We start from the raw sequence: 10,723 nt of genomic DNA on the forward strand, positions 1-10,723 counted from the left end.
GGAGGTGTCGGTAAGTTGGATTCAATGGAACAGCCTGTTCCTTCACATAAGTTCACTTCTTCTCCTAATAGAGTCTCCAGAGTGTCATGTTCCTGCAAAGTAGAAAGACTTTGAAACTCATCCAAGAAACAACATGTGTCATCATTATTGTTTGCTCGTCTCATTGCCTCGTTCATTTTGAAAATGACTTCCTCCCCATTAATCCTCAAGAATAATTGTCCCTCTCCCACGTCTATCAATGCTCTACCCGTGGCTAAAAATGGTCGACCTAGGATAATAGGAACGTGCAGGTCTTCATCTATGTCCATTATGATAAAATCAACAGGTAAGATGAATTTTCCTACTTTTACCAACACATCTTCTACCACTCCCCTAAGGGTAACATACTGATCGATCGGCCAACTAAATTGACATACAAGTAGGTTGGGGTTCTCCTAATCCAAGTTTAGCATATATAGAATAAGGCATTAGGTTTATGCTAGCTCCTAGGTCACATAGTGCATTTTCAATATTTAGCTTTCCAATTGAGCAAGGAATAGAAAAACTCCCTGGATCTTTTAGCTTTTTAGGTAGATACTGCTTGTTTTGGAGTATTGAAGAACAATCTCTGTTGAGTTGGATCATGGATATGTTTTCCAGCTTTTTCTTGTTCGACAGGAGGTCTTTCAAGAATTTTGCATATGACGGCATCTGTGCAAGTGCTTCGACGAACGGAATGTTGATGTGCAACTTCCTTAAGGTGTCCAACACCTTAGAATTTTGTTCTTCCAGCTTTTTGTTGATCAACCGCGTTGGATATGGCATAGGCGGAACATACGGCGGAGGTGGCTTGTACGTCTTTCCGTTTTCCTCCTGATTCTGCTCACTGGCAGATTTTGTCTTCCTGGTTTCTTCTTGAATGGGAACAGTCTGTTCCTTCTCTCCTTCAGTTTCTTCGGATGTTCCTGCGCATTCAGCATTTTCATCAGTCGATATAATGGGTTGAGTTTGCTTACCAGATCTCAGGGTGATTGCCATGACATCGCCCTTTGGATTTGGCTCTGTGTTGCTTGGCATTATTCCCTTCCCTTTTGACGTAGATGCAGCTAACTGGTGGACTTGTGTTTCCAGATTTTCAATTGATGTTTGTGTCTGTTTCATGAACTTCATCATCATCGTCTTCATATCTGGCTCTATATCTTCCTTTGGTGGAACAGGTTGTTTATAATGCTGATGAGGTTGCCTCTGGTAGTGTCCTCCTTGCTGTTGTTGATATCTCGGTTGTTCCTGCTGGTTGGGCTGGCCTGTCCATTCGAAATTCGGATGATTTCTTATGGCAGGATTATACGTGTTGGAATACGGGGTTAGGTGGATTCCTCTAATTATACTCTGCATAATCACATTCTTCCTGTGCACCCTTTCCCTATTTAACTCCGGGACAGTTGATGCTAAAATGAAGGCCTCCACAAAAATCACAAATGTCATTGAATGGTGGTTCGTTGTGGATCGAGGACACATTTATCTTACCGAGCTGTCTAGCAAGCTGTTCTACCTGACTTGTCAATTTTGACACAACATCTTCATTTCCCGCTCTTTTTCCCTCACTTCTGGCAGAGTGCCAGTTATAACTCGTGCTCACTACTCTCTCAATAAGGTCGTACAAGGCCTGAGGTTCCAGATCTTTGGGATTTCCATTGGCAATAGATTCGATCTGGATCTTATAGATGTTGGTTACCCCATTGTAAAAGTTTTGCATCTGCATCCACATAGGAATGCCATGATTGGGTAATCTCCTTAGTAGTTCCTTGTACCTTTCCCATGCTTCGGCTAGTGATTCATCTTCTTCTTGCACGAAATGGGAAACCTCATTTCTGAGCTTAATGGTTTGTCATGGTGGGAAATATTTCATTAATAACGCACTAGCCATTTCTTCCCAAGTGGTGATCGTTCCTGGTTGCAAGTTTTTCAACCAATTCTTCACTTTATCTCTTATAGAAAAAGGAAACAGCTTTAGTCGGATTATGTCGTCAGCAACGCCTCTGTTTGATCTGAAGGTGTTGAACAACGTGATAAACTCAAGAATATGCCCATTTGGATCTTTCGACTGGTATCCATTGAACTGTACGGCTGCCTGCAACATTTGTATCATAGATGCTTTCACCTCGAACATGTTGTTCCCTTCGTTGGGCAACACGATGCATGACGAATGTCCTTTAGTGGTTGGTCTCGAATAATCTCTGATTCGCATGACAGGAGGGTTATTATTTTCTCCCTCTTCTTCTTGGTTTGGTTGAACTGGTTGTTTGGGTGGTACCCTTCCAGCCATTCTTCTCTCTTTTTGTCGTTCTCTCTGTCTTGCACGTCGAGTTCCCGCTCTGTTTCGTCTACACGTTCTCTCCAATTCGAGATCGATAGGAAAAACAGGAGCTCCAGCTCTACGCATAAACCAATAAAGATTCCTTCTGGCTGCACTATTTAGCAAACAGATTAAAAACACATTGTTTCACAGAAAAGTTCGTATAAACTTTGTAACTTTCAATCCCCGGCAACGGCGCCAAAAACTTGTTGTCTCCTGAATGGACTCTAGTAAGTGTACTAGATACAAGTAATAAAATGATAAGTCCAGTATCGTATCCACAGGGATTGAGGATCAAAGTTTACAAGAAATACTTTGTAGAACAGGGTGTGTGGTGTGTGTCAATTCTTTAATTTGAGAGGTGTTGTTCAAACATAAACAAGATCAAAGCTTTAGTTGATTTCAAAGAGTACTTAATGATAGAAAGGCAGAACAGGTCAAGCACAGCAGAACATGTTACTTTCAGTCTCTAAACACCCTATTTATTCATGAATGACGTAAAGTGAAGTCAATGTCTCTGCTTTAATGCTCACTTAAGTCAACTCTCGTGTGTTTTAAGATTCTAAGACGTACTACAACTTTAAGAGTCCCTAAAGTTGGTTGTTTCTTGCATTACGATCGAAACATCATTTCTATTTAAGAAAACCCTTGATACAACCTCCTGACATCTCTGTTTCGGGGTTGAATGCTTGATAAATAGTTCCGTGAAGATGAAAGCAGTTTCCTATCATGCATCTAACACTAACATACATGCTTTAAGCAATGGAGTTAAAAGTTTATCAAGCACAACATAATATATCACCATTCATTCATAAATAAGATAATAGAAGACTTACATAACCGGCCCTAACTGGCCAAACTCATTCAAAACGACTACTCACTCATAGTGAAGAGTGAATAGCCACCATTAATTCCACAGACCTCCATTGGAGGCGTCATCGTCCTAAGAGAGCTTCGCCTCTCTTCAAAAGTTCTAACTAAAACTGATTGTCTCAAGAGTAAAAGGTGTCCGTTTTCCTTCCCTCGACTACATCTATATAAAGGAAGAAAAACGAACCATGCCACCAAATATTACAAAAAGATTGTTTTCCTACAGCTACTAATACTAGGGAATGATTAATTTAAGTTGACCCTTGAACACTCAAGGGGTGATCCATCTTATCATCATGTTGCTTTCCTGCCTCCCTGCATCTGCCGCGCCTGCCGCGCCGCTCCTGACACTTGTCCAGTCGCTATCCGTCATCGGGTACACAGCGGAAATCCGCTGGATCAAAGGATGCTCGACTCCTTATGGTTTGTTGCAAAACAGGCTGTGTTATCGCCCATTTTGACTTAATCAATACAATCTGCATAAAACACTTATAAGCCCATATGTTTCGGAATATTTTGCCTGAAATGCACATAAAATGTTATTAAAATGCTGTTTAATTATAGTCATATTCATGCCCAACAAGTTACCAAACCATTTGAGGTACGCTTTCTTAGGCGAAGGCGATTCTCTACCTATAATTATGTCTAACAAATTAACACATGTTCAAGAAGAAAAATTGAAAGAAGTTGTTAGAAATAGAATAGGAAGTATGGGATGACAAATTTCAGACTTGAAAGAAATTAATCCTAGTATTGTAATGCACAGAATTCACTTAGAAGAAGATAAGCCACCTAAAGATGATAGGCAAAGACGCTTAAATCTGAATATGAAAGAAGTAGTAAAAAATGAGATTACTAAATTTTTAGACAATGGAATCATTTCACTACAACAAATCATCACTTTTAGACAATGGAATCATTTCACTACAACAAATCATCACTGTGCTATTTAGCCACGGAAATTCAAGGTGGTATCCCCGTGGCGCAAGTGAGCGTGGCTAGGTAGTTGCCACGGAAAAATAATGGTCGTGGCATAAATTGGTTTTTATGCCACGGGATAACCCGTGGCTAATCATATACTTTTGCCACGGGTAAAATCGTGGCAAGAGTAAAATACACATGACAAGACATAGTGGCTTGTGGCAATCAATTCTACTTAGCCACGTTTATAACCGTGTCAAAATAGGACACATCTCACTAGAAACCTTGCTTAGCCATGAACATAACTGTGTCAAAAAGAGAACAATTGTGGCTAGAACCCTTACTTAGCCACAAGCATAATCGTGGCAAACTTGATCAAATTTTAATAATTTTTTTAATAAATTTTTAAATCGAAGGAAGCTACATTAAAGAAGTTGGAACAAAAGAATAGAACATAGACAAAATCCAAAATTTTAATAATTCTCAATGAAAAATAAATAATTATTAAATGAATATCAATCATTCTATGAGCAATATAAAAAATCTCCTAATTAGAAAAAAAAAATTAGGAAAACAATAAGGTTAAAGTAAATGTATCCAATACAAGGATTTTGTTCCCTATTATTACATATGAATAACATTGGAAAAAACCATATACTTGAATATAAACAGCTTTCAAAGTTACAATGTATCTTGATCCACCAGCTCCTTGTTGATTTCTGCAGATCCCAAACAATCATATGTTAAGAGAAAAAATTTATTTTGTATTGATATAACTAAAAGTAACATGTTAATATATGAAATTGGTACTCAAATTTCATTGGCAATTGTAGGCCAGTTTTCTGCCAAAAGAAGCACTGCCCTGACGACTGATGCTCTATCTCGGGCCCTAATATGGAACACTTTAAATTAAAATTAGAAAATGAGAGAAAGTATTCTAATGGTCTTGAAAACATAAATCAGCACGAATTTTCACATGCACCTTATAGAGCAAGTGAATTTGCTCATTCACCGTTAGATATACGCTTATTAAATATAAGCCTCGGGATGTTTTGAGTCTTCACCTTAGGATTCTAATAAGCTTGTATCTAACGGTGAATGAGCAAATTCTATATGCTCATTAAGGTGCATGTGGTCAAGACTGCATAAATCAGACTGCATTTCATCGTACATTTTATAGGGACGGCGGAAATAACTCTTTTCCCAGTGATTTGGATTGAATGGAACTAAAAAAATCCATTACATTACGTTTTTTCTTTTTTCTATATTTATTTCTTTACTATTTTTGTAAGTTAGACATGTATAGAGTAAAAATCAATATTTAATTGAGTACGCCAGGAATGCATACCAATAAATTAAGTGCCATCGCATTTTGAACATCTTGCATCTGCAACTCTGCCTGTTCATGAATAAAAAAGGGTCAAAATCTAAATCATTATTACATCTTACAGATAAGATACCTCTGTTGACCACATAAGTATATATCATATGGTGATCTAAAGGGTATGTGCACTGCAGTATGCATAACTAGATGTAGGTGGCATCTAGGCAAATAGTGTAATTGTGAATTTTCTCAAACATGAACCATATGAGGATGCATTAACTGGAAAAAGAACAATAGTTCTGAACTAAACCATATTTTTCAATTCCATTTAATTACATCAGAAAACAAGAAGAATGTACTTGTAATGATTTGGTTAAATCCACAACACTGCGTTTGGTAGCTCTATAGGCAGCAAATCTAAGAGAGGAAAACAAAAACTATATAATCAATAGACAAAATGATGCTAAATTGAAATATAAAACACACAAATAAATATTTAACTCATAGGAAGTAAAAAAATTAGATAAAGGATCAACCAATCAAATTAGGACCCTTTGACTGTTCATCATTAATAAATGTATCAAGAATGAGGTTGGTTCAACCAACAACATTATTCATCCAAATGAACCACTTGTATTAATGTATTTCATTATTTGAAGGCCTACTGACAAAGAAATTAGAACATTTATGTGCATTTGCATGTTTAATTCTTTTGGTTCTATCAATGCATCCTAGTTTGAGAAACTGGTTGCAAATCTCTCCAAATAGTTAGTGGAGAAAACATAATGTTCTTTCCGTAAGTTTGAAACTGAGAAACTAATATTCTCACCATGTTTTCAATCGAAGTCAAATAGAGATGAATTATCAGTACCATATTATCCAGGAGAGTGTAGCAGAACATAAGCAGAACTTCAATAAATCTCCACAACACTACCCTCCAGAAATTCAATCCAGAAATTCCATAAGCAGAAAATAAGTTACATACGAAAAACTAGAGGTCTAAAACCATAAAATTTTTTTAGCTCAATAGAGTAGAAAAATGAAAATCTTGATTTTCATAAAACTATTAGATCAATAAAGGTTTAAGGCGTCTAACTATAATACAACTTTTTCCTTTCAATTAATTAATATGCTAAGATACAACATCCAGAAACAATTAAAATGGGGAGGCAGAGAGACAAGATTAGCCATGGCCTGTCATTCCCTTGATATCGAACAACATAATTTAATCGATCCAAGTTCCTAAAGTATAACAACACAAAGCAATGTCTTTAAAAGTCTCTGAGAAGGTTCAACAAACACTTGATCTCGATGAGTCTGAAACTAAACTATTTCTTTGTTGACAAAGGCATGAACTATAAACCACAATAACTAATTTCAAATAGGTTTGGTTACAAAGAACAAAAATTGGAAATTCTGTCAACACATCATTAATACAAAAATCAGAAAATGCTAGCCTAGTCATCATCTAGAGCCTCTAGCTTCAGCCGCTCAACCACACAAAATGCACCAAATATTACAAATTCAAAGTTCTAATTAGTTAAGCAAAATCGGCACAACCTATTCATTTCAAGAGTTGTACAACCATAAAGAAAGGGAGAGAAATGAAGTTTGTAAATACTAAAGAATACCAAATCAACAAATGAGAGAGAAGGTTCCACCAATTTCATTGAAAAACTGAGAGAGTTGAAAGATAAAATCAATTCAAAGTTTATACCTCATGCTAACTTTTGAGTTTCCAATTATAGGACTACATTCCTTGTTCATTTCCTTCTAGAATTTTTCTCAGCCACCAAAAAGAGAGTAATGAAGAACAAAGACAAGTTTACAATCCCTGCTCCATAAACACACATAAACAGAACTAAGAGAACAAGATAGAGAGATAAAACTTACTTATTGCAAAGTTGTTCTGCTGATATACTCTTCAGGCAGCCATGAAAGAGATTCAGTTAAGTTTTTCCTCCACCTATGAAAGTTCTCTAGCAGGCTGCATGCCACTTATTAATGCTGCACATACCACGTAAGAGAATTGCATATTCAACACATGGTAAACCATAAAATACGCACTGCCAATACAAAACAGTTTAAAGCTGCAAAAAAAAAGGAAAAAGAAGCGCCAACTTTAAAAGTTTTTCCAAATAGGGTTGGTTACAAAGAAGAGCTAAATGTGTACGACATCACTCTTTAAGAACAGAAATCTTTATGGCTCAAGAAAAAAGAAAAAGAAGAAGCCAACTTTAAAAGCTTTTTCGAATAGGTTCAGTTACAAAGAAGAGCTAATTTGTACCTTATCCCTCTTTCAGGACAAATTTTATGGCTCAAAAACTCATAAGAACAGAAACAACAACACTAAGGATCCAAAAAAAGATCCCCAAAGCCACACCTGAGAATCTATCATCTTTTTAAGCAGAAAATGTATACAATATATACAACTTCAACTATACTATATGCAATTCTTTGAACAATTATATGTAAATCAATTGTACAATTCGGAAAAATGAATCTATCTATAGCAAGTCGAATCTCATAAACAATATGATAATTAATAGAAACAATATGCTTCCATTGAATCTATCTATAACAAGTCGAATCTCAAAACACCCCAGCAGCTAACATGATAACTAATAGAAACAATATGCTTCCATTGAATAATATAAGCATAAGGAGATAAGTGAAATTGTTGAACAATAGACCAAGCAATAACAGTTAATTCATTAAGCAGATCAGGAAGTACCTACCTGACTTGTCTCCAAATGTCAGTTAATTCATAAGGAGATACTTATTACTCTGTGGTTTGCTAGTGGATTTTCGAGTTCTTACATTTTGTTGGAGCGCTTTAACAGAATCCAGGGCCAGTTTCATCTGCAAAAACATCTCTTGGCAGTGAGAATACCAATAAATTATATATGTGCTTAAGAAAGAAAGACAAGCTTTATGCTAAAGAGGAATTGAAAAGGTCTTATCATCAATTTGTATCCTACTCAATGCATCATATTCAATGAGAAATAAACTATAGGAAGTGGTAACCAACATGAATTGAAGTGCCAAGAAAAAAATTGCCATTAGTTAATACATTCTCTAAAGATTTCCCTTAACCCATCAAACTCCCCTTGGATATGCAAAACCTTAAGATTTCCCTTAACCCATCAAACTCCCCTAGGATATTGGGGATTTCCCTAAACCCATTCAAAATCCCTAATCCCAAACAGAGATCACTCCTTTATAAAATACTATCATATTCAAGCAAACCCATTCAAAATCCTTAAATCCATTTAAAATTAAGAGTTAACTCACCTCAATTGAAGAAACATTTGGCGCTTGCTGCTGCCGTCGTAAAAAAAACGAAACAAAGAGTGGGAATTTTAACAGCTATTTGGGTGGTTCAATCGGGATGAGATGGCATTTTTCCATCACAAATCCTACAGTTAACCTGATGAGTAAATTGAACAGATGAGAGAGGACGAGAGTGGAGAGAGAGGGGTGAGTGAAAGATTAAGATCGAGAGAGGGAGATACATACACCTTAATTTGAGAGAACATTTGTTAGGGAAAAATTGGGAGGGAGAATAATATTTAATTCCCGCCTCTCCCCTATGAAAAAGGTATAATACTCAATTCAGTCCTTCAACTAAAATTTCAAAGTAAATTACAACGTTAAAATATCAAAATCATGAATTATGTCTCTAAATTAAGGAAAATTTATTAATTAAGTCTTTACCTTATCTTAAAATCAGAAACTGTGATTATATAACATGGACCGTCATGATCTCTATGATGGCTCCAAATGGGTTTGGAGAAGAGGGTATGAAATTGTTCAATATAATGATTTTCGATAAGTACTCTATTAATTATTTTTATTTAGAATGAGGACTCAATTGATAATTTTTGCTTAGTATAGGGATCAAATTGATGATTTTGATAGTTTAAGATCCTAATTTATTTTAAAGCTTTAGTTTGGGAAGCGAAATATATGTTATGCCTATAAAAAGTTATGTTTATTATCATTATTTTACTTAATGACAAATTTTCATTTTCTGTAAAACTATCGGCCGGTTATTTCACATGGAGATTTTATTACCAACCGTTCGGCTGGTGAGGTTATAACTCAGCATCGATAAATTAAATATACTACATAAAATTTTCATTATAGATATATTAATTAAATTTAAAAACTAAAAAGATAAGTTTTTATTTATATAAATAATGGAAATCTTGTATTCTAATATGCAATAAATATATATATATATATATATATATATATATATATATATATATATATATATTAGTTATGTATTTTAACCTATTATATTAGTTAGTCCAAATGTATATTTTAAGATACTTATATTTTATCTTAATCAACTTTTTAATCCCTATATATATATATATATAGAGGAGAGATCAGATGTGACACATTGCTTATGGTGCGACAAGCTTTATTGTGTGACAATGATCAATTTTGTAATTAACCAAAAGAAGGTGGCAAATTTGTAAATAAAAGGAAAGATAAAATTGTTTTATTTTTTTTCTTTAAAATGCATTTTTCCAACTTTTCCAACCTCGTTTTTCAAAAAATTATATACCGTTGGACTCGTCTTAATTAAACGGTCATTTTAAGATCCATGAAGCTCAAGTAAAAAAAATTCCGGTGAACGAAATCCGGGTGGGCGTTTTCTGGCAAGAAAAAAAGTATCCAGAAAATTCTCAAAAAATTCCAGAAAATGTAAAACATTATTCTAAGAAACTTTAATTCTTGGGTCGAAGCGAGATTTCTTACGGTTTAGTCCTAATAAAACTTTTTCCTTAATTTTATCCATTTTACATGCTTCAACAATTTGTTGGATAAAAACTGTAAGGAATCTCGCTTTGAGCCAAGAATTAAAGTTTCTTAAAATAATGTTTTACATGTTTTGGAATTTTTTGATAATTTTTTGGATACATTTTTTGTCCTACTTACGTTGTTCCAAATCAATGTACCATTTGTTCCAGCATAATACTTATATTGTTCCAAAAGAAAATTGTTTTATTTCTTTCCTTTAAAATATATTTTTCTGACATTTCTAACCTTTTTTTTCGAAAAATTTTATACTATTAGACTCGTCTAAATTAGACAGTCATTTTAAGATCCCTTAAGCTCAAGTAAAAAAAATTTCGGTGAACGAAATCCGAGTGGGCGTTTTCTGGCAAGAAAAAAAGTGCCCTGAAATTTCTAAAAAAATTCCAAAAAATGTAAAACATTATTCTAAGAAACTTTAATTCTTGGGTCGAAGCGGGATT

The 10,723-nt window shown here is 34.8% G+C and overlaps 1 long non-coding RNA gene and 1 other non-coding gene across 2 annotated transcripts; one reads left to right on the forward strand and one right to left on the reverse strand.

Moving 5' to 3' along the window:
- Positions 1 to 1,751: 1,751 nt before the first annotated feature.
- Positions 1,752 to 1,858, forward strand: LOC136228120 (small nucleolar RNA R71). Its single transcript, XR_010688454.1, has one exon. It is a non-coding gene; the product is annotated as a small nucleolar RNA R71 (small nucleolar RNA).
- Positions 1,859 to 4,708: 2,850 nt separating this feature from the next.
- Positions 4,709 to 8,998, reverse strand: LOC136225803 (uncharacterized). The gene is made up of 5 exons (XR_010687316.1): positions 8,745 to 8,998; positions 8,189 to 8,312; positions 7,344 to 7,457; positions 5,475 to 5,525; positions 4,709 to 5,015 (listed from the first exon to the last, which is right to left on the reverse strand). It is a non-coding gene; the product is annotated as an uncharacterized lncRNA (long non-coding RNA).
- Between the last annotated feature and the right edge of the window lie 1,725 nt (positions 8,999 to 10,723).

Source organism: Euphorbia lathyris, chromosome 4 (assembly GCF_963576675.1).
Source record: "Euphorbia lathyris chromosome 4, ddEupLath1.1, whole genome shotgun sequence".
Classification (NCBI taxonomy): Eukaryota; Viridiplantae; Streptophyta; class Magnoliopsida; order Malpighiales; family Euphorbiaceae; genus Euphorbia; species Euphorbia lathyris.